Genomic DNA, 25,700 nt, shown 5'->3' with positions numbered 1-25,700 from the left:
TCCTGCAGTCCCCAGGCACAACTGAACTGGCAGTGAACAAAGAATGAACAAGCAAGTTGTACACGGAGTCCACAACCAGACATGTCACAAAAGAGTTAGGCATGATTCTCTGCATATATAAAAATGAAAGGAAAATACATTAAGCCATTTCATGGGGTTATTTTATTCCAGTATAAATAACCTGAAACTTCTTTTTATGATGACAAGATGGCCTACCATTGAAAAGTTGAAGGTGCCTAAAATAAACTGAGTAGGGAGAAGTCACTCAAAAACTAGCAATAGTTTCCTTTAGTTTATGGATCAAATTTATGTAGAGTACGTTCACACACAGGTTATCTACATATAATCATGGGCACAGAGGTGCTAACTTAAACATATGACCATTAATAATTTTGAAACCATAATTTTCAAGCAGACCATTTTCACTGATAAGGGATTAAGAATCAGGGACCCAAACCATAAAACAATTGCAGGAAACTGTGCTGTGTATAGCAGGGCACAACCTGCAATCTGAAAGACTGAAGATAGTCTCTTCAAAGAATTATGTGCTTGAAATGCAGCCATTGCTCAATTAAGAAATGTTGAATGAATTACTGAAGGATTGCATTGACTGGTATGTTGAGCAGTTCATGTTGAATTCTGTTGTCTCCATAACCCAGGAGCTAATAGGTGGAGCAACTGATACATAAAGGACGAATAAAAGGAATATGTGAGTTCTGAGGGCAGTGACAATATCCCAGAGAGGGGGCTAGAGGGAGATTTGGAAGAGGACTCTAAGAGATTTAGAGAGCTTTGTCTCAAGAAACACAGGAGGCAGGGTGGGCCTTTGATGAGTTTTCACCACAGCTAGATAGCATTAGATTGATTACAGTGTAGGGCAGAGAAAGGCACCAGCAAGAAAATCCTGATAGAATACAGTCTGGTAAGGTGATCATGTCAGTAAGCAGAATAAGGAGTAACATGGATTGTAGCAACAGGGAGTATTTCATTTAGAGACTTAAGTGTCAGAGAAAATGGGTTCTCTAAGGAGTATATCCATAAAAAGCTATTTTCATGGTATCTTGATAATCCCCTAATGTCTTTTTTAAAAGATAGATTTGGGGCTATTTCTTGACCACAACACAGATCTTTTCTGTTGCACAGTGCTTTCCTGTTGCACAATGCTCTTAATACTCAGTTCCCTTGCCCCTCCAAATCCTTGTCTTTAGAACTCACCATCTGCCTAGGTGGTCGTCAATGTTGCCTACTTCAGAAAGTCTCTTACCTTCTCAGTTCCTTTACAGAATAATTAATCTCTGCTTGCTCTACATTTCCAGAATTTTAGACTCTTATTTCCGTTATTGAATTTATTTAAGATTTTTTTCTTACAATGGCCTTTGTATAGCTTATAGATCTACTGACAATAATTGAAAATATATAATTCATGCTCCTCCCAGGAAAGTATTTGACATACAAAGTGCCTTATATGTATTAAAGCAACAATATCAACACATGTCAGGTCAGAGATAGTACATTTTGTTTGGATTGTCAAATTATTTCAATAGAAAGTTAGCCTAAATTTAAAAAAATATATTAAGACCGAGTTTTAAAAATACAAATCTAGAAATGTCTATGGGTTGGTGTCAATATATGCTAACAATATTTCATGTATGCTTTCTGAATCTATGCCATGTGTAAATTTAAGTTGGCTTTCAAGACATATGTACAGTAATGATGCTTTTGCTTGTAGTGGCACCCATAAATCATAACAGGAGGTGAAAAAGTTGAAAGTATTCAATAGGAGTAAGAAACACTAAGACAAATAAATCTGAGACACTGCTAAACCCAACCAGAAAGTTTGACCCAGCAACACCATAAATTAGAGGTCAGCCTGCACTACATAACAAGATGTCATGTGAAGCAAAACAAACAAAAAGAGTACTGTAATGGTAAATAGAATATGGTTGAATACTCCTAAATTAGGAAAGAGAGGCAAACTGTATAGACATCTTTATTCTGCATCTGAATGCATCTTTGGTATCATAACAATGAAAAATGCAGAAGAGTCATTTGGGTCCTCTTTGGCTTCTGGATATTGAGGACATATGTGTCAGATTAGAGTTAGAGGGTGATTTCCATGGATCTATTCCAATCCCTCTGGCAGTCATGTCCAATTCTCAACTGCTTGAGCCACAACTGAGTTCTTGTAAGTCATCTATCAAAACCAGAATCTGGGTGATAACACTGTCTGCTGCTGCGATGCTTTTCATAAAATAACAGCTTTACCTACATAATAATCCCAGGGCTGGAGGGAAATAGACACGATTTAAATCAAAACTGCTCAGTGCTTTCCATTCAAATTGTTTCATTTTCCCTGATGGGAAAAAATACAATAGTGGCAATCAAATGCCTCCCCCACCCCCAACACACACAAATCTAGTTGGGGGGTTGATTTAATAGCAGGCAGCCTAGATGATCTAATCATTGCTTTAGTGTTTGATCAGCTCTCTCACCTTGGCTTGACACCACAAAGAAGTTAAATTGGAAAATCCCTAATAAAAAAACACTGACCATTATCTCTGGCAGATCATCTCTTGGTCATAGACAGGACCCCCATGATGAGGATACGCAAATATCTAAATCCGACTGGTTCATTGGATGCTCATTTTGTGTAATGACCCTGCACAGGTAATAATATTATTTCCCTTTTTCTTATTAAAACAAACAAACAACAGACAACATATGGACGTTTTATTTACAAAATTTTTGTTACAAAACTTTTATTCAACTGAATGCATAGTATATCAGCCATGAAATTAAACTTAAGGACTTGCTTCCTTTGAGGAAGACTCATTTGAACCTCTTCTAGAGGGAAACTGTTTGCCTCTTTTGTACCATGTATTGTCCAGGAAGAGATGTAAGATTATGCCAGAGTATGGTTAGGCTAATTTCATAGTATTCTTATCAGAATCCCAATATCATATATAAAATTATTTTCACTTTCAAATTTTCTTAAATTTTATATCAAAGGAAAACAGGGACATACAAAATTATCTTATTGTGAGTTACTTGTTTAGGAGAGGGAAAAGTTCTAATTTAATTTCATAAATTTCCTTTGCAATGTTTTGATCTGAAATACTGCCAATGAAAAAAAGAATATCCAAGATTCAAATTGGCCACTCAACGTCTTTCTAATCACTCTACTAAGGCAAATTAGAAAGAAGAGTGTGCTGTACTTAGACCATGTTCTGAGGTAATAGCTTTTGGAAATTTAATGACAGCATATTGGGTATATATGGAAATATAATTCTATGATTGTTTATGAATTTGTATCATCTTAATTAGCCTACAGATAACTAAAGAGTAGCCTTAGTTATTGATTTTATAAACAAAAATAAACATGATTAGCTGAACAGTATAATGATCTTAAGCCCTTATTTCCCCCTTCATATTACGCATTGTGTATTTCTCAACATTGTTACAACAAAATAATACTTTTCAAATGTAAAAGAGTCATCAAAATTATTGCTGAATTGTCTTTATGAATGTCCATGCATATCAGAGTGTATGACATTCATTCTTATAAAATAAAGTTAGTGGTGTTTTCATGCAACCCACTTACATCTTTTTGCACGTTAAATCAACTCTGGATCCATCATACTCAAATATAGTATAAAGGGTACATAAAAGTTGTTATACTTGATTATGTAGGGAAGTAATGATGAAACATGTATCTATATGTAAGTGTTAAAATGTAATGGTTCTCCTAATATTTTGGTTATAGGTTGGGTCCCTATAACTCACAGATACATATAACCAATTTAGTTTATATTATAGCATGTGCATGACCATCTAAAATATTTCTGAAGATAGGAATTTATGAGTAGTTAGAAATGGACACTTTCATTTAGATAAAAATTTTTTCTCTTACATGCTTGCAGAAATATAACTACATTTCCTTCATGTGCTTACAGGAACATAATCATATGAACTCATTAAAACTGATTAAACAAGTTCATTATATATAGTATATACATATTGTATATGATGTCTCAAAACTTTTACCAATATGCACATGTAGATGCATTAGTGTACATGTGTTTGCAGTTTTCAAATACTCTCGAATCAAGATTTGTATTTTATTCAGTTTTGTATTTAATTAAAATATCACTTCAAGATTATTTGAATATAAAGTATAATTGATATCTATTAATTACATAACTTTGAAGCTGCTTAAATTTTAAATAAATGACCAAAACTAATTTAAGCAAAATTTGAAATTCAGTTTTCAAACAGACATAGAAGATGTAAGGGAATTCAGTGTCACAGCACTGCCATTTCTAATTTTATCATTTTTGCTATTTGAGGTAATATCAATATGCAATTTCTAGCAGATAATGGTTATATAAAATTTAATCCACTTGCGAGGTCAGCGACATCATTATATTTTTCTGCAATACTTTTTTTTTCAAAAATAGAACTTTTGTAAAGGAAGATTCTCATATAGACACACAAATGGCATTTTATATGTTAAGGATTTTTTAAGTGATGTAACCAGACAAAATTTAGACTTTGTTCAAAAGAAAATATAAAGAATCCACACACTATAGAATATTAAAACAAATGTTCAAAACGAAGAAAAAGTTTGCCTTGGCTATAGGGGTTTGTGTAAGGCTAGTTCCAAGTAATATTACACATCTATAATTGAGAACAATGTTACCTTTCTTCAGAGCTCTTTAATTCTTGTATTGGCAGAATAGTCTACAGTGTAGACTTATATGCAAGTAGAATAGTATCTAGATCTTGTGTTTATTTTCACAGGAGCATATTTTTTCTTACACCTTAGCTAATAATTTTTGTATCCTTTTAAATATATGTAATGTCAGAGGTGACAGCATTGTTGTGATACAATTACTCTAACCTATATGGTAAATTTATCTCTATCAAAGGTCAAAAATAAATGATGGATATGAAAATATCTGACTTTTGTCATCAGCATCCCTGAGAATGGGCAAAGATATCATCCTGTAAATAAACCTGACTGGAGAAGTCTCTTTAAGGGAATCAAATAGAGGACACATTTTTCATGACCCTTTGATCCATTCATTGTATCAGTGTTCAGATTGTTGTTTCTCAGTAATAAGGACAGACAGATACCTAAATGAAACATAGAAGCCAAAGGAAGTTCCAGAAACATTGTATTCTCAGATTTCCGAGTTCTCTGAGGGGCTAGACCATCTGGAGAGTCACCTTGAGATAGCTAATACTTGTGTTTTGGTAAGGGACATAGGAAAAAATGAATGCAGTGTTATGTTCCCCCTGTATTCACCAATAATTTACCACATTCAATGGCGGAAGCTTAAATTCAAAAGAAGTATGACTATGGAATCCTCAGAAATAAAGACAGTAGCCAGAGTCACGAGCTTGTCTCTGTTCTTCCTTCAGCTTGCAATGATGTAAAGGCACCTAACCCACTGTCTGACTCAGGAGACGCTCAGTAAATAATTTGTGAAGAAAAGAATGGATGAGTAAGACACATCTGCTTTGATTGTGATGTTTGCTTTCTTACTTCATAGCCCACACGTATGAATGTACCAGTGTTTGCCCTTGATGAAGTTGACTCAATCCTGGTTATCCTCACCCCTAAGACAGCAATTTAACACATCAGACAGGATGGGCTAGCATCTCACCAGACTTGGCTCTGGAAAAATATCTCAAAATGAGAACTTTACACTACTGTCCTCACATTGTTTCTTAACATGTTTTTTACTTTAAATAGTATCAGAGCAGCTCCATCTCTAATCTTACACTAAATATGAGACGATGCACAGTAAGAAAACTGACCTGCCTTTTGATTCCCATATCTCTAAGATGATTAATCACAAGTATCTTAGGAAATGTTAAGCTATGAAATAGCATTTTCCTTTGGACACAGTTATGCAGAGGACAACTTGCTTATTACTAGACAGAAAGTAGTAGTTATAAATAAATTACAACAGTTTTTGACATGCCCTTGGTGTTCTAAGCCCATGACTTTGCTTACGAACTATGATATATTTGAAAAGAATAAAACTATGAAGTCAGAACTCCAGCCTAGGTAAAGATTTGCCCTTTGAGAAAAAAAAATCTTTCTGTACATGACCTTCATTTTATTATATTAGTGTTAAAGAAAATCAGATTACTCACTGACCTACAACAAATCATGTTGGTACCCTGTGGTGCACTAAATAATGCTAGAATGTTCATCTTCATGGTCTTTAGAGGAGACACTTCTGGATATTGATCACCACAGATAGAACTAACTTTGAAAGTCATCTTGTGAAGAATAACATAGTATGAAACATAACCTACAAAAATTCACCATAAGTTCAACAAAAACATAAGAATAGTCTTTACCCTATAGATTTCTGGAAAAAAAAATACCTTGTACTAGACTCAAGGCGTGGATGCATAATGAGAGAGGAAAGTGTTAACTTTGGACTTATTACCTGAAGATCCTGGACAAATAGAATTTCTTTAATTCCTAGAACCAGCTTCCTTCTGTGCTACCAGTTTCTTTTACTGTGGAGTGGGACTCATGTTTATCTCCACAGGAAATGAAAATCTATACTTTTTCCAGCAGACTACAATGTATATTCCATTGTAATCAAGAGATGAATTTTCAATCAAGGGTAGCCATTTGAAACACATGTGGTAAAAACCTGAATTGAGGGCTTCCCAAATGTTGAGAAAAGACTTCAAGACTTTGTGATGAGTTTGAACATATAAACGTTCATAGAGGAAAGGCAATTAAAAACTCAATAGCGCTGAAGAAAGGGCTTTAGGAAATGGAGAACAATGATATTAGGCACTGTGAAGAAGAGGTGGGGACAGGTGAAAAGAAGGAGTCTGGAAAAGCAGCCCGAAAGGGTCAGATAAAGCATTCAGAGAATAAAGCAAAAGAGAAATTAAGCTACTAAGCATGAGGTCCAAACACATATTACAACTTCGTGAGGACAGAAAGGAAAGAGCAAGTCAGCAGGAAAAGAGGAAGGGGACAAGACCACAAAGACAACTAAGGGCACCATTAGACATAAATAATCACTAAAAATTATCTGACATTTATTCATATTTTGGCATGGTAATTATCTACCAAAGCTGAAATTACAGTATTCCTCTGTGATTTACCATAATAGGCTTAGCCAGGTGCATTATCTCTGAGCATTCACTTTTAGGGGAAAAATAGGACAATCATGGATCTGGATGTGAATTTGAGAAACAAGAATAAATGAAAGTCTCCTCCCACCCCCTGTGATATTTATGCAGTGGTACAATCAAAATTGCATAAATTACTGAATTCGATTGCCAGGGAAAAGGGGTTAAATTTAATACAGCTAGACAGCTAAGCAGCTGCTTTTATGATTTAAATAAAAGCAAGCTGAACCCTCGCTGTCAGCTCAGTGATATATGACTTGTTATGGGATGTTTCCAACCTTCACTTCCACATGGCCGCCTACACATTAGGTAATGCTCCCTGCCTCCAGTGCAACCAACTTTCCAGAAAACATCTGGGTCCCATTGCTGCCCTATTAGCTACAACAATGCCTTCTATGAGCACAGGAGATTCAGTGGATAGCACAGCATCCTTCACTTCAGGATCAAATTAAGAACTTTCATTGAAAAGTTTATCATGTTTACACCAGAGAAACCTAGAACAAGTCCAGTTCAAAAAAAATGTTCTTTACACACTTTTGATACTCACAGAGATAATAATAGATTAATTTAATGGTTCGAAGTAAATATCTATTGTGTGTGTATGTATGTATGTATGTTTGTATGTATAGGCTATTCCTGAGTGGATTTTTATATTGCTTCTTTCCTGGTACCCTGTGATAGAAATAGAGAAATATCTCTTTTACATTTATCTACATAATTTCTTTATCTTTCCTAAAATTAAAATCTTTTAAAAATAGAATATTCTGTACAGAGGACAAAGATAACTTTGCTAACCTCAAACACACACTCACACACACACATACACACACATATACACACACATATACTCACACACACATACACACACATATACTCACACACATACACACATACACACATACATACACACATACACACACATGTGCACATACACACATACACACACATATACTCACACACACATATACTCATACACACATGTGCACATACACACATACATACACATACACTCACACACATACACACATACACACACATGTGCACATACACACATACACAAACATACACTCACACACATACACACATACACAAACATACACTCACACACATACACATATACACACACACGGACACACACATGCACACACACATGAACATACACACACACAGCAATAACTGATAAATTTTATATTTAAAATGTCAGAAGTATCAATGTCTAAAGGAATATTAATATAGAATATAAAACACTTATTATTTGAACTTGAGCATATCTTGCAACCCAGTGAGGCACACTCTCATGTCATAATTAGATAATTAGAACAGGAGTATCTGAACTCTGCTAGGTTCCAATCTATAGATGGTATGGAGAAAATCTCTGTTCACTGGACCTCCCATTCTCAGTTTTGTGACACCCAACTGGAATTAAATGCAAACTGTATTTCATTAATCCCAAATTAATATTGTAACTTGAAAATTTTGCATAAGTACATCATTTTAAGAGACTCTATACACTTAGGTATAAATGCACTTCAAAACAAATTTTACTCTTCCCATTAAAAGATGTTAATGATGAAGAAAAAAAAAAGGTGGAAGAGACCAAGCAATCAAAGTAAATCTGGAGCTGACCACAGGACTTTGAAATATTTTCTGTCAGGAACAGAGGGACAATCAAAAGTGTCCTTCACTGTCTGTATAACAGAGAATAAAGCCTTTGCATTTTATGCTGGGGTGGTGCATTGAATTCATTGTGAAATCCATAAAGTTCATTAAAAATTCTGCTTAGGTGAAAAATCTTTATGCAATTTTTCTGTTCTCAGCTCAGAAAATTTCAAAGGCTTTACCTGCAGGTCTAAATGCAAGTTACCTCCCTTGCACCAGATCGGGAGCACAGCCAATTCCTAGCAGATTGTGACAGGATAGCCATGACAACACAGGTCCCCCATGGTATTCAGGGCTCTTTAACACACTGTTTTACACACTTCCATTCCTGATCTCGGAAGCTTCACTCTTGAAGCTCATTATCTGAGCGACTGGACAGAAATCCATTCCTGGTGCCACCGGGGTGGGGGATCTTTGCAAACACTCCCAGTCTCACTCCACACCAGTTGCTTATTCCTAGCCAGTTTCCTCTCTACTGCCAGATAAACCTCATATTCGTGTTGTTGAGCTACCCTGGCCTTGAGCACAGGGCTGTTGGGAGCAGCAGAGGAATGGAAGCAAGCCTCAGTCACAGCACTTAGGAAGCAGAGGCAGGTTGGTCTTTGTTGGTAGGAGGCCTTTCGAGAATACATAGTAAATTTCAGGACCTCAGAGAAACATGAGACCCTATCTCTACAACAGCGACAATACAGCAAATAACAATGGAAAAGACATAGAGACTTTTATTCTCCTTATCTTAGCTTTCAACCATTCAAACGCCAAAACAGTGTAGGCTGGTGGTTTCTGCTTCACTCCCTCTGCCTCACTGATCCTCGTGATACAGAGGTCCTACTGAGATCTATCAGAATATGAGCTTCCTTTGAACAGAATTCATATCTTGTATGACATTTTAAGGTGGCAGTTTGATCAGACAAAACTATCCTCTTAAATGCCACAGCAAAAGCACAATTTTGTATCAGTCTTTAGTTAAAAGTTTTACATAACGACCAAGGCCAGCCACTTGGCATGCATAGTCCATTAAGTCAAGTAGTTTCAAGTGGAGGTGGTCAGACTTTCAATTGGAATCTGCATCTCCTAGACATGCCCAAATTATCTGAGACAAGAATGTTACTTGCCTTGTGAGTTCTGGTGAGGGTGAAATGAAAGGTGATTTTTTCTACACATCTTTCTCCTTTTGGCACCACATTTCTGGTCATATGGAAGTCGTTAAAAGCTATGCAACTTTATGGCTCAAGTACAACCTGATGAAGTCCTCAGAGCAGTACCAATCTGACAATCAAAAACAATGCAATAGGAATGTATGCCTTTACTGCTGACAAAAGAAAATTCCAAATGGTATGTTAAAAAAATCCTTTTTTACCAAATTTTTCTTCTCAGTGTCATATTTGTGATATGATAGTATCATCAATCAATATTTTACATGTTTTGCTTTGTTGGTTTGTTTATTTGAGATAGAGTCTCATGTACCCATAGTTCGCCTAGAACTTACTACATAGGTCAGAACTCTGTCTGCCTCTGTTCTTCTGGATGCTAAGACTAAAGACATATCATCAAGTTAAGGTAAGTTGAGAGAGCATAAATATTAGGGGGTTGTTTAGGGTTTTGTTGTTATTTATTTCTTAAGTAATTAAAAAAAAACTCTTCTCCTGCCTATCGAATGCCTGTAATTTCCCATCTTCCTCACAGCTGTTTGTTTTGTATATAAAGCCCTGGAAGCTGGCTAGCAACTTCAACCTGCTCCTTGCAATAGCAATATGGGTGTCACAAATGTAACATGTCCTTGGAAAAATAGAATGATGGAGACTCACTGACTTCTCTGGTTCACATTCCTGGAAGAAATTGAACACTCTGTGCCATCCCTTTTTCTTCATCTCTCACTCTCCTCCCTGACCTTGCTCTGCTAGCCCCAGTATCTGAAACATATGACAGCATACCAGAATGCCTGAGGAACAAATTAGAGTTTCTCATTCCCATTGAACGGATGAACAAGATGCTTGTGATCAGTGAATTAATGCCAATGGGATCTAACAAAGAAAAAAGGTTGGCTTGTCACTTGGGATTTTGATGCTAAAACTGGAATCACATGGTGGAGAGGTCAGTCTCTGGATGGCCTTTCATTCAGCCTCTCCTCAATTTTTGTCCTTGGACTTCTTTTAGACAGAGACAGTTCTGGGTTAAAAATGTTGAGATGGGTGGGTGGCCCCATCACATCATGGGGACCATGTCTATCTACATGGTCACCTCAGGTTCCGTCTTCCTGCTGTTGGGTATTCAAAATGGCAACCTACAGATTAGGAAAGGACTATTATCAGCCCTATATCTAATAGAAGGCGAATATCCAAAATGTATTAAGAATTAGAGAAATTAGACTCTAGAAAACCAAACAATCCAATTAAAAACGGGTTACAGAGCTAAAGAAAGAGTTCTCAACTGAGCAATGTCAAATGACTAAGAGGCACCTGAAGAAACGGTCAACTCTTTAGTGATCAGTGAAATGCAAGTCAAAATGACTCAAATTCCACCTCATACCAATCAGAAAGTCTAAGATCAAAATCTCAGGAAACAGCAGATGCTGCTGAGGATGCGAAGAAAGAGGAACCCTCCTCTCAGTTGCTAGTGAGATTGCAAGCTGGTACGACCACTTTGTAAATCGATCCAATAGTTCCTCAGAGAATTGAAAAGAGTTCTACCTTAAAACCCAGCTGTACCACTCCTGGGCATATACCCAAAAGATGCTCCAACATATAGCAAGGACACATGCTCCATTATGGTCACAGCAGCATTATTTATAATAGCCAGAAGCTGGAAAGAACCTAGATGTCCTTCAACAGAAGAATGAATATAAAAAATGTGGTACATTTACTCATTGGAATACTACTCAGCTATTAAAAATAATGACTTCACGAACTTTGTAGGCAAATAGATGAAACTAGAAAAATAATATCCTGAGTGAGGTAACCCAGATCCAAAAGAATATACATGGTAAGTACTCACTGATAAGTAGGTATTCGCCCAAAAGCTCAGAATACATGGATACAATTCACAGACCATATGCAGCATAACAGGAAGGAAGGCCAAAGTGTGGAGGCTTCAAGCTCAATTAGAATGGAAACACAAATAATCACAGGAGGCAGAGGTAGGGAGGGACATGTGTAGGAGAGTGGACAGGAAGGAATAAAAGAGGGAGGCAAAACCAGGAATGGGAAAAGAAAGGAGAGAAGTCCCGAGAGCCAGGGGAATGAATAGAAATAAGGAGCAGTAGTGGGTGGGGAATTGTAGGAACCACTAGATAGTCCCAGATGCCCAAGATGGGAGAGGCTCCCAGGGCCCAATGACGATGATGTTAGCCAAACGGTTTTATATAATAAAATGTTATGGCAAAATATAGCAGCCAACAGAAAACAGAGGAAAAGTTAGACATGAACAACTACAATAGTACACACAGTAAACTCACTGCGTAGACTGGAGGACCTCAAGGCTCCACTATTATCTGTGGCCCAGAAAGTAGAAGACAGATTTACAAAGACTCAGTATGGTTTACTGAGTTGACTCTCTAATGTGGAAGTAAGGCAAGGACCAAAATGGCCATAGGAGCTAAAAGATAATTAGCCCACACATCTGCTATCATGTCCAGTTAGGGACAGTTGAAAGAGTTCTGATAAAATATACTATGAGGAAGATAAACTATGTGGAACATGGAGTGGTCAAAAGGAAGCTCCTAAAATTTCATCACAACTGCAAAATTCTGGAAAGAGGATTAAATGAAATCTTTTTATCCACTTAACTTTTTCTATCACTAAAAATGTATGTTCATCAGGTTAAGCAAAATTGGAATTGTCTAGTTTGAAATTTCTTCTGCCTTCCTCAAAGGACATAGAGCTGATTGAAAGAGTCCCATGACTTTCTTCTGTGTGAACACCATTCCTCCCAAGGGTAGATTTTTCTCATACCGTCCTCAACTTCATTGTATAGTGAAGGTACGAAATCATCACTGTCGGTTTCTCATCAATCATGCCCACACATAAATCATTTCCAGAAATTGGCAAACAAGAAGAGATTACATAAAAACTTTAATTACCAACATACTCTCTCAGATAAAGAGTATCAAGGGTTTTTGTTTTCTCTTCTAATACTGTAAACTCCTAAAAATTTGGTCTATGGCATGAGTTAGCAAACATTCTCTGGAAAGTACCAGATAAAGAAGGTGCTGAGTTTTGCTGAAGCGAATGAACGGTCCACAGTAGTACAGACATACCCAAGGCGATCCATGTCCATGAGTGAATGACAGACTTTGTGTGCCAGGAACCTTTCTTGTACACTAAACATTGAATTTCATGTCACTGGTGTGTCCAAATTACACTTTTGTAATTTTTGTATAATTCTTAGATCACAAGTTGCTGACCTCTAATTTATGATATAAAGCTTCATTATCTGGCCCCTGCCTATTTCTCCAATTGAATCTGTTCTATCTCCCACTCTTATCCTATAGTTTAGTTATACAGAACCACTACAGTTCTCTGTAGCTGGTCTGGCCGTTTGCTACCAATGTCATCTTAATTGATTGACTGGTATTTCCTATGGATTTACAGACCTGCCAAGGAGAGTTTCCTGGGAGATTCTCACCCAGACTGTGTGAGTTGATCAGTACAAAACTTCACTTCTCTCTTACATTCTACCGTCTGTGCACATTTGTAAAAATCACTCTCAGTCTATTGTAAAATTTATCTTCTTCACTGAGTCTTCACTAGAAGACCAAAGTCTCTTTCTCTGATATTGGCAAAATTCTGAGGAATTACGCTGTGCAAATGTGGAAAGAATGCTTGTTCCTTAAATAAACAGGAAGAGATTAACTAAATGCAGTTGACTTTCTTTGTACTAGCCAGCAAGGAATTACCATAAATCTTGAGTTTAGCAGAGCTCTTTCTTCCACATACACACTAGTGAGGGTGTTTCCTTTGGAAGATCACAATTTCATGTTGCTGTTCACAGACACCTAGAATAAGCATTGGAGATGGGCGGTTTCCTTAGTAGGACCTTGAGTAAAAACGAAGTTGTTTTGTTTTGTTTTCCTGGAGACTAAATTAATCTTTTTCTTGGAACATAGGCCCTAAAGGGGAAATAGTGGTTGGAATTACAATAACCACCAATACCATAGACCCCTAGGGACACATAGTTGGAATATCCGGAAACCACACCTAGTGGCTTTTTGTCAATTTGTCTCTCTTTTCATAGAAGTAAGTAATTCCCTTTGGGACTTAACTTAAACCACCATTTTCTTGGAACAAATTAGTCAACAAGGTGGTGCTGTGTCAGAAATCAAAATCTGCATGATTTTTTGATTTTTATTTTCTTTTTAAGATAAGTCAGAGAATCGAAAAGAAAGTTTGTGCTAAAATTATCTTCCCTTTTTGCTCTACAGGGAAAACATTAGAGATGTAGTTATTACTCGGAAGATGTGGTTATTACTATAATAGCAACTTCATGACAGCCTTCCACTGCATAGAAGTTTAAGGAAGGGAAATGATACAGCAGCATTTGTCCTAAGAAACATGGACATTCCTCAGGGATTTAGACTGTATCCTGGAAAATATTACCAGCATTTAAAGCTTTAAAGTCATTGCAATGATTTTTGTAGAGGAAGCAATAATTCTAAAGTTTTTTAGTGAGATCTAGGGCAACCCCATAGGAAGACCAGCAGTCTCAACTAACCTGGACTCTCAAGATCTTTCAGACACTGTGCTACAAACCAGGCAGCATACACTAGCTGATATGAGGCCCCAGATACATATAGAGCAGAGAACTGCCTAGTCTGGCCTCAGGGATGAGAGAAGATGCACTTAACCCTTGAGAGACTTGAGGCCCCAGGTAGTAGAGAGATCTGGTGAAGTTGGGGGCAGGGTGGGGTGGAGAGGTGGAGACATCCTCTTGCAGATGAGAGGGGAGGAATGGGATGAAGAACAGTCAGAGTGCAGACCAGGTAGGGGGATAATGACTGGACTCTAAAAACAGATTAAATAATAATAATAATAATTAGTAATAATTATTATTAATAATAGAGTTGGTATGAAAAAATATTCTATCCAGAAAATTGTGACAGAATTTTATGTAGTAAGACCTTATTAAAAAGTATATTTTATTCTGGTTAAAAAATCGGACTTTATTCTGTATTTTGAAATTTGAATAAGAGCCTATAAGGCTTACATGCTTATTGACAAATTATTGTATTGGTCCAAAGGAAACAGTTGTTGACAGGTATGGGCAGAAGAAGATGGAGATTCTGGTCTTGATGTATCTGCCTAGACATCAGGAGTGAAAAATGCTGTTTTAAGAACCTAGCTTTGACATGGATAAGAAATATGTAACAAGAAGCTAATTGATTCCAGGACCAAATTGTGTAATTCAGCATCTTAAAGAAGACAGCCATAGAGGATATAATTAAAAGGTTCAACAACGTGAAAAACAAGGAAGTTATGGGCTAAAGATCTGTAATTTGAGGCTAATGAACTTTAGAGTTCTTGCTGTACTATTATCTACTAGACAATGTGTCAAAAAAAATTAAAAAATGTGACTCTATTTAAGAGTTCATGGGGAAATGTTAGCCTGGAACATTTTATGTGCCTCAAACTTACATGCCACTTTCTGTTTCATCAATAAAATGCTCTTTTTTAAAAAAAAACCTGTAAATACTATGACTAATTACAAGGGAACTAAACAGAAGAGAGTAAGTATAGCTTCCATCTAAAATTCAGTTAAATAAGAAATGACCATATACATAATAGAAAATATGCAAATATGAGTATTGAGAGTCAGTAAAAATCTGACTTGAAAATAGTGAAAAATTGCGTGGCTCTACTTAGGTCGGGGAGAGCAGGTGATAAATACAAAGGGAGGGAAAATAGAATAACAATAGAGATATTTGAAAAGTCATATGGAATCATATTATAAGGATTCTGCCTAAAAATGAAAAGCCTGTGGTACAGGCAAGAGTGTCCATGAATACAGAAGCTGAAATTTTCTCATGTGGGCTAGTAATGTTCTTTTGCAAAGCCAAAGATCATCTAAGGAAAAAAACTCAAATACCAGGCAAGAGAATCCTGTTTTTAAGCTGTTGGTGAGGCTTTTCAAAAGACTTTCCAAACTTTCTAGACTGTTAGTATTGCCGTTGATTGCTCCCCAAGGGGTGGAAGGTACTTAAGACATCATGCATTTCAGACATTGGATCAGAAGCCTCTGTGCTGGAATTAATCTGAAAACTTTTTCCATGAGGGCTAGCTTTCACAGTACCAGAAGACACCATACGAGCTTCCAGGAGTGGAAGCAAACCACAGTCTTACTCAACTATGATATTAATAAACCCTCGCTCAATGCTATTTAGAAACTAGAACAATGTCCCGAATAGAACAATAACCCTAAAGATACAGTAGGAACTGCCATGCCTTGGTGATAACCGACTGTTTATAGTTGGACATAAGACCTGTTCAGCAAGAGAGGAGTCATGTTTGGTACCAGAAACCGAGCCCACTATTCAAAGCTATTGTAGTTATGGATCTTGGAGACAAACACCACTTTACTAAACAGCGTATCCCATAACTTAATTCTAAATACATCTTATGCTCAAAGTTAGGTGTGGTCCTCACCCTTATCATCAAGTAATACTCTTTGCAACATACAGAAATCATTACAGAAAATCACAACCAATCAAAAGGAAAAGGGGTATCCCAGTCCCCATATATACATTTACAAAACAACTCCCACATATAAGACTCAGGAAACATAGTAGAAGAACAGAAAGATTCTTTTTTTTTCCTATTCATCACTATATATTTTTAATTAAAAAATGTTCTTCTATTTTAGTAGGTTTTTTCTTTTTTTCCATCTTTATTAAATTGGGTATTTCTTATTCACATTTCAAATGTTATTCCCTTTCCCAGTTTCCAGGCCAACATCTCCCTAACCACTCCCCCTCCCCTTCTCTAGGGGTGTTCCCCTCCCCATCCTCCCCCCATTACTGCCCTCCCCCCAAGAATCCCGTTCACAGGGGTTCAGTCTTGGCAGGACCAAGGGCTTCCCCTTCCACTGGTGCCCTTACTCAGCTATTCATTGCTACCTATGCAGTTGGAGACCAGGGTCAGTCCATGTTGTTAAAAGCAAAGGGAGTAGAGCGCTTGCCTAGGAAGCACAAGGCCCTGGGTTCGGTCCCCAGCTCCGAAAAAAAGAACCAAAAAAAAAAAAAAAAAAAGCAAAGGGATCAGGGAGTTTGCTTCGTGACTGTGTCTCCTAGTAACCAGGGTGATAGACATTTTTCTACCTACAGGCTCTGGATTTCAGCTACTGCTTCGGAAAGTGACTTCATTTGTACACCTATAAATTCTCACCAACTTGCTAACCTAAGCACGAACTGAAGAATGACAATAGCCACGACAAAATGGATTGAGGGAGGGGAAAACAATAACCCCATGTATCCTTATATAAAGAATTACAGGTAACTAAGGAATGTTAAGAGCTGGACAAATAATCTTCATCAATGAAAGACACAATTAATTATCTAAAACCAAATGGTAAGCCCTGAAAAAGATACATACAAGTACCATAATATTGTCTGAGAAGGTTATATCAAGGAATATATAATGTGTACAGACAAACATATGCTCACAAAACAATAGTTAATGTAAAAAAAGAGACTGCATTTGAAAGAGAGAAAGAAGGAGCATATGGGAAGGTTTGGAGAGATGACAGAAGGGAAAATAATATAATTATATTATAATCTGAAAATGAAAACAATTAAAAAAGATTGACCCATCATTAAAACAAAGACGGTCCCTTTGAACACCTCTCTTTTTTATCAGCACCATGTTGTCAACCTTAAACTCTCCTTGTAACTTAGAATTTATCCCAAGTTTAATTGGTTGCCAATTCTGTCTCCACATATTCACACCAGACAGTGGCCAGACAACAAGTAGCTTCCAGAAGCAGCAGCAGCAGCTGAAATCCAGAACCTGTGGGTGGAAAAATTATGTCTACCATGCTGGGTGTTCTTTCTTCTGTGGAGCATCAGGCATGTTGCAGTGTCTTCAAAGACCTTTCCATCATAACAGATGAAAGCAGCATGAAGGAGAGAAAGGAGTTTAGGGACGCATGTTGTATTTACATTTTCCTGTGTTCTTTTCAATGTTAAAAAGTGAAAGAATAGATAGCGTTAGACTTCATGTGCAATTCTGGATCATATCAATCTAATGCATTTACCTGGGTTATGTTATGGTTACTCCCAAAGTTTCTAATGGTGGAGTCTTGGCCCTCCTCTAATGACATAAGGTTGTAGAATCATAAAGCAGGATTTCTTCAGGTCAGTAAAAAGTCTGCACTTGTGGAAAGCAGTAAGGTCGTTTTTGTGGATCTCTGAGTGAGATTTTGAGAGAAAGAATTTACGGACTCCTGAGCCCAATCCTGAAATCACTCTAGCTTTCAGTTTTGTGAAGTGATTTCTCTACTGCATGTGCTTCTGTCACTGTGGCAAAATTGTGACGTAGTTGCATGTGTTTTCACAAGAGCCAGTTGATCTATGCTAAACTAACTGAGAAAAGTTTGAGTTAAAGAAACATCTTGTCTTTATAAAGTTAAACAGCCTTTGGCATCTTATTATATTCATGGAAACAGGTAATATACAGGTTAGACAAAGGTGGCTTTTCCCTTGCATATCAAGAACCATGTACTTTCTTCTCCCAAGAAACCACAAAATTTAAAGTTTCTTTGCGAAGGTAGGTCAAGAGAAGAGACACATATATGCTTCCATAATGACATCAGGACCAAAGTTAGGATGAAAATTTCCATAGCAGGCATAAAATACCTATCACTGTACTATAGATGAGAGTTATACACACTTAGATTATTTTTAGAGACATTTACGGAGACAATGAGTATGATTGGTCCTCTCCCTTCTCCAAACTATAGACAGACTTTTATTCCTGAATATAAACACTGGCTTCCTTTCTACTTTTTCTCTTTTATGGTATTCATGTTTAAAATACATAATCATCGTCTTTTACTTTACCAATTTTAAAGTAATTTCCTTCACTTCTTTTCTTGGGACTCAGGAAACATCTTTAGAAATGTGAATCTTGTGCTCGCTTCGGCAGCACATATACTAAAATTGGAACGATACAGAGAAGATTAGCATGGCCCCTGCGCAAGGATGACACGCAAATTCGTGAAGCGTTCCATATTTTTATGCCCCAAATACAAGGGCACCTACATACGTAAAAGAAACCTTACTAAAGCTCAAAACACACATTGCACCTCACACAATAATAGTGGGAGATTTCAACACCCCACTCTCATCAATGGACAGATCATGGAAACAGAAATTAAACAGTGATGTCGACAGACTAAGAGAAGTCATGAGCCAAATGGACTTAACGGATATTTATAGAACATTCTATCCTAAAGCAAAAGGATATACCTTCTTCTCAGCTCCTCATGGTACTTTCTCCAAAATTGACCATATAATTGGTCAAAAAACGGGCCTCAACAGGTACAGAAAGATAGAAATAATACCATGCGTGCTATCGGACCACCACGGCCTAAAACTGGTCTTCAATAACAATAAGGGAAGAATGCCCACATATACGTGGAAATTGAACAATGCTCTACTCAATGATAACCTGGTCAAGGAAGAAATAAAGAAAGAAATTAAAAACTTTTTAGAATTTAATGAAAATGAAGATACAACATACTCAAACTTATGGGACACAATGAAAGCTGTGCTAAGAGGAAAACTCATAGCGCTGAGTGCCTGCAGAAAGAAACAGGAAAGAGCATATGTCAGCAGCTTGACAGCACACCTAAAAGCTCTAGAACAAACAGAAGCAAATACACCCAGGAGGAGTAGAAGGCAGGAAATAATCAAACTCAGAGCTGAAATCAACCAAGTAGAAACAAAAAGGACCATAGAAAGAATCAACAGGACCAAAAGTTGGTTCTTTGAGAAAATCAACAAGATAGATAAACCCTTAGCCAGACTAACGAGAGGACACAGAGAGTGCGTCCAAATTAACAAAATCAGAAATGAAAAGGGAGACATAACTACAGATTCAGAGGAAATTCAAAAAATCATCAGATCTTACTATAAAAACCTATATTCAACAAAATTTGAAAATCTTCAGGAAATGGACTATTTCCTAGACAGATACCAGGTATCAAAGTTAAATCAGGAACAGATAAACCAGTTAAACAACCCCATAACTCCTAAGGAAATAGAAGCAGTCATTAAAGGTCTCCCAACCAAAAAGAGCCCAGGTCCAGATGGGTTTAGTGCAGAATTCTATCAAACCTTCATAGAAGACCTCATACCAATATTATCCAAACTATTCCACAAAATTGAAACAGATGGAGCCCTACCGAATTCCTTCTACGAATCTACAATTACTCTTATACCTAAACCACACAAAGACACAACAAAGAAAGAGAACTTCAGAACAATTTCCCTTATGAATATCGACGCAAAAATACTCAATAAAATTCTGGCAAACCGAATTCAAGAGCACATCAAAACAATCATCCACCATGATCAAGTAGGCTTCATCCCAGGCATGCAGGGATGGTTTAATATACGGAAAACCATCAACGTGATCCATTATATAAACAAACTGAAAGAACAGAACCACATGATCATTTCATTAGATGCTGAGAAAGCATTTGACAAAATTCAACACCCCTTCATGATAAAAGTCCTGGAAAGAATAGGAATTCAAGGCCCATACCTAAACATAGTAAAAGCCATATACAGCAAACCAGTTGCTAACATTAAACTAAATGGAGAGAAACTTGAAGCAATCCCACTAAAATCAGGGACTAGACAAGGCTGCCCACTCTCTCCCTACTTATTCAATATAGTTCTTGAAGTTCTAGCCAGAGCAATCAGACAACAAAAGGAGATCAAAGGGATACAGATCGGAAAAGAAGAGGTCAAAATATCACTATTTGCAGATGATATGATAGTATATTTAAGTGATCCCAAAAGTTCCACCAGAGAACTACTAAAGCTGATAAACAACTTCAGCAAAGTGGCTGGGTATAAAATTAACTCAAATAAATCAGTTGCCTTCCTCTATACAAAAGAGAAACAAGCCGAGAAAGAAATTAGGGAAACGACACCCTTCATAATAGACCCAAATAATATAAAGTACCTCGGTGTGACTTTAACCAAGCAAGTAAAAGATCTGTACAATAAGAACTTCAAGACACTGAAGAAAGAAATTGAAGAAGACCTCAGAAGATGGAAAGATCTCCCATGCTCATGGATTGGCAGGATTAATATAGTAAAAATGGCCATTTTACCAAAAGCAATCTACAGATTCAATGCAATCCCCATCAAAATACCAATCCAATTCTTCAAAGAGTTAGACAGAACAATTTGCAAATTCATCTGGAATAACAAAAAACCCAGGATAGCTAAAGCTATCCTCAACAATAAAAGGACTTCAGGGGGAATCACTATCCCTGAACTCAAGCAGTATTACAGAGCAATAGTGATAAAAACTGCATGGTATTGGTACAGAGACAGACAGATAGACCAATGGAATAGAATTGAAGACCCAGAAATGAACCCACACACCTATGGTCACTTGATTTTTGACAAAGGAGCCAAAACCATCCAATGGAAAAAAGATAGCATTTTCAGCAAATGGTGCTGGTTCAACTGGAGGGCAACATGTAGAAGAATGCAGATCGATCCATGCTTATCACCCTGTACAAAGCTTAAGTCGAAGTGGATCAAGGACCTCCACATCAAACCAGACACACTCAAACTAATAGAAGAAAAACTAGGGAAGCATCTGGAACACATGGGCACTGGAAAAAACTTCCTGAACAAAACACCAATGGCTTATGCTCTAAGATCAAGAATTGACAAATGGGATCTCATAAAACTGCAAAGCTTCTGTAAGGCAAAGGACACTGTGGTTAGGACAAAACGGCAACCAACAGATTGGGAAAAGATCTTTACCAACCCTACAACAGATAGAGGCCTTATATCCAAAATATACAAAGAACTCAAGAAGTTAGACCGCAGGGAAACAAATAACCCTATTAAAAAATGGGGTTCAGAGCTAAACAAAGAATTCACAGCTGAGGAATGCCGAATGGCTGAGAAACACCTAAAGAAATGTTCAACATCTTTAGTCATAAGGGAAATGCAAATCAAAACAACCCTGAGATTTCACCTCACACCAGTGCGCTTGGCTAAGATCAAAAACTCAGGTGACAGCAGATGCTGGCGAGGTTGTGGAGAAAGAGGAACACTCCTCCATTGTTGGTGGGATTGCAGACTGGTAAAACCATTCTGGAAATCAGTCTGGAGGTTCCTCAGAAAATTGGACATTGAACTGCCTGAGGATCCAGCTATACCTCTCTTGGGCATATACCCAAAAGATGCCTCAACATATAAAAGAGACACGTGCTCCACTATGTTCATCGCAGCCTTATTTATAATAGCCAGAAAATGGAAAGAACCCAGATGCCCTTCAACAGAGGAATGGATACAGAAAATGTGGTACATCTACACAATGGAATACTACTCAGCTATCAAAAACAACGAGTTTATGAAATTCGTAGGCAAATGGTTGGAACTGGAAAATATCATCCTGAGTGAACTAACCCAATCACAGAAAGACATACATGGTATGCACTCATTGATAAGTGGCTATTAGCCCAAATGCTTGAATTACCCTAGATCCCTAGAACAAACGAAACTCAAGACGGATGATCAAAATGTGAATGCTTCACTCCTTCTTTAAATGAGGAAAAAGAATACCCTTGGCAGGGAAGGGAGAGGCAAAGATTAAAACAGAGACTGAAGGAACACCCATTCAGAGCCTGTCCCACATGTGGCCCATACATATACAGCCACCCAATTGGACTAGATGGATGAAGCAAAGAAGTGCAGACCGACAGGAGCCGGATGTAGATCGCTCCTGAGAGACACAGCCAGAATACAGCAAATACAGAGGCGAATGCCAGCAGCAAACCACTGAACTGAGAATAGGTCCCCTATTGAAGGAATCAGAGAAAGAACTGGAAGAGCTTGAAGGGGCTCGAGACCCCAAAAGTACAACAATGCCAAGCAACCAGAGCTTCCAGGGACTAAGCCACTACCTAAAGACTATACATGGACTGACCCTGGACTCTGACCCCATAGGTAGCAATGAATATCCTAGTAAGAGCACCAGTGGAAGGGGAAGCCCTGGGTCCTGCTAAGACTGAACCCCCAGTGAACTAGTCTATGGGGGGAGGGCGGCAATGGTGGGAGGGTTGCGAGGGGAACACCCATAAGGAAGGGGAGGGTGGAGGGGGATGTTTGCCCGGAAACCGGGAAAGGGAATAACACTCGAAATGTATATAAGAAATACTCAAGTTAATAAAAAATAAATAAATAAAAAAAAAAAAAAAAAAAAGAAATGTGAATCTTAAGAAAATAGGGTCCTCCATTTTGTAGTCCTCTTGGGCTGGTAGTCAGGTTACTACTAGGAATGATTAGCAAACAGGCAATGTATTCTCTCCAAGCATCCTCTTGCTCAGCAGCTTCTACATGATAATATTCTATGTTGAAAATCTCTTGGCTATTGCTTCAGTGAAGCTAGTTCCAGTTGCTCTTATTAGTAAAATACCTTCATATAATACAGGTATAATTTAAAATACAAAGGTAAAGATATTACTTTAATTAAAATTAATATTGTTAGGAAGGGAAAAAATTTAAACATCTATTTTTCAAAAAAACCTAAAAGTAGTATAATTTGAAGAGAAATTCTGTTATTCAGAACTTATTTTACACTTAGAAATGTATATGATAATTAAACTATAACTGTAAATGTGTAGTTCAAACATATCACAGAATCCTCTCTTTTAACAACAGTACTTTTATCACTGGCAAGCTCTATTTAAAGTTGTATGAATATAAAAAATATTAATCTACATAATTACTTTCTTTAGACAAGTATGGCTATATAACCTTATCTGGCCTTGAACTAGTTATGAGAGCAATATGGCCTAGGCTTTGTGGAAATCTTCCTGCTCTGAATCTTGAGTACTGAGATGGTAGATGTATGGGGTCATGCCTTGGTCCTGATCTCTTTTTGATGTGACTGTCATTACCCTCCAGTTCAGGAAGTGTGACTCTCTTTGATATATGTCTCCAAATAGTGATGGAAGCGGTGGACACTGTTCAGATGGAAACAACAGTCGCAGAAAGTGGGTCAATGTCTTTCAGGAGAGAATGCAAATTAGAATATTTTCTTTAAATGTTAGTTTTGTTGAAATCACTTCTTCAAAGTGACATCTTTATTAGGGATAGTTATATAACACTCAAGGTAAAACAGTATGGAACCCACAGATGTGGATCTTAAAGTGTCAACTCTCTGCTTATGAATTCTGTCCAAGATACATCAATGCATGTGTTCCTGTAATGGAATATGAAGTCAATTGCCTGGTGTAAAGTACTCAGAGCTAAGAGTCATGCTATAGTTGTCAAGAGAATATGGGAGACCACATTACCATACACGGTAATCTGCATGGATGGGAGATTTGACGTCTACCAGTCCAGTCATCTGAGAGGAAGTGATGTGTGTGCTATGTTCTAGAAATCTCTTAAGAGAACTAATTAAATTTTACATGTTGATTTCAAAGTGGTACACTGCCCACAAAACTTTCACACTGATATTTTCCTATAATTTTAAAGGAGGACTCAGTGTTAATAAAGGAATAGAGTTAATTGAAAAACTAATCCTGGTATTTCATAAACAATTTATCCTCGAACCCTTATGTCTATTCCAGGAGTTTATTATGTACACTTATGCATACTTATCATTATAGATAACATATCTACCATTCTAAGTTACAGAAAAAAAATCAGTTTAAGAAACTTCACTGATTTTTTTGCCTTAAGTGTAAAGCTTGTAGATTTGATTAATATATGTAAAACTTGGATATTTTTTGAGTCCACACTGATTCATTGATACACATAAAACTAATATTTCCCCCAAAATATGTTAATTTATTGCTTTCCTATTTTATAGTGAAATAATAAATGTTGGCATCAACAGAAATTTTGAAAAGGTGAAATAGGTTTTCTCATAACAGCAAAGCCACAGTAGAGAAATTATTTGATTTCATTAGCACTTGGTTATTACAATTTGCTTAATACCATTTTTTCCATTTCCTTCAGTTTCTCTCTGTTTTAAATTTTCTTTTTTGAGAAAAAAATACTATAGTTTCATCATCTCTATACTCTTTTTCCTCTCAAACTCATTTAATGTTCTAACACTCCTTCATTACATCATCTTATCTTTAATTATTGCTTATATGCATTCTCTCTCTCTCTCTCTCTCTCTCTCTCTCTCCACACACACACACACACACACACACACACACACACACACACACACACACACACCCCTACTGATTTTGTAACGTTGATTATATGTACATGTGGGGTTTTTTTAAATGGGACATTCACTGAAACTTGCATCTTTTATAAATAATGATGCACTTCTAATACAAATACCTTCTATATATTATTACAAAATATTTATACTAAGGAAAACTTAGATGCAATTAATCATCTGTATTTTTCTGCATGCTTCCCTTACTGATCAGCTTTCATCTGGAAATAATTAAGAGGCAGAGGGCTAATTAGGCTAGTTATGACATATTTTTCTACCTCAGCTACTTTGTAAAATTTGGCTGTTTAATACATGATCTCGTGTAGCAGAGTTGTGCTATGTCCTAAGATGACCACGAAATTGTGATCCTCTTATTTTCATCTTCTAAGTGTTGGATTAGTTTCTAATGTGCTGAGGATCTAGCTTACACATGGTACA

At 37.0% G+C, this 25,700-nt stretch overlaps 1 protein-coding gene, 1 long non-coding RNA gene and 1 other non-coding gene across 3 annotated transcripts in view; 2 read left to right on the top strand and 1 right to left on the bottom strand.

Annotated features, from left to right (window-relative positions):
* The window catches only part of Agmo (alkylglycerol monooxygenase), a 343,612-nt gene that overhangs the window by 18,278 nt on the left and 299,634 nt on the right, over positions 1–25,700 (bottom strand).
* The window catches only part of LOC148005205 (uncharacterized), an 88,425-nt gene that overhangs the window by 5,825 nt on the left and 56,900 nt on the right, over positions 1–25,700 (top strand). The gene's annotated exons all lie outside the window — the stretch shown is intronic.
* On the top strand, positions 18,950–19,056 carry LOC148005206 (U6 spliceosomal RNA). The gene has a single exon (XR_015623573.1). It is a non-coding gene; the product is annotated as a U6 spliceosomal RNA (small nuclear RNA).

This window comes from Rattus norvegicus, chromosome 6 (genome assembly GCF_021556685.1).
Source record: "Rattus norvegicus strain SHRSP/BbbUtx chromosome 6, alternate assembly SHRSP_T2T, whole genome shotgun sequence".
NCBI classification, from domain to species: Eukaryota; Metazoa; Chordata; class Mammalia; order Rodentia; family Muridae; genus Rattus; species Rattus norvegicus.
The sequence above is the reverse complement of the archived record's forward strand: the minus strand, read 5'-3'. Positions and strand labels throughout refer to the sequence as shown.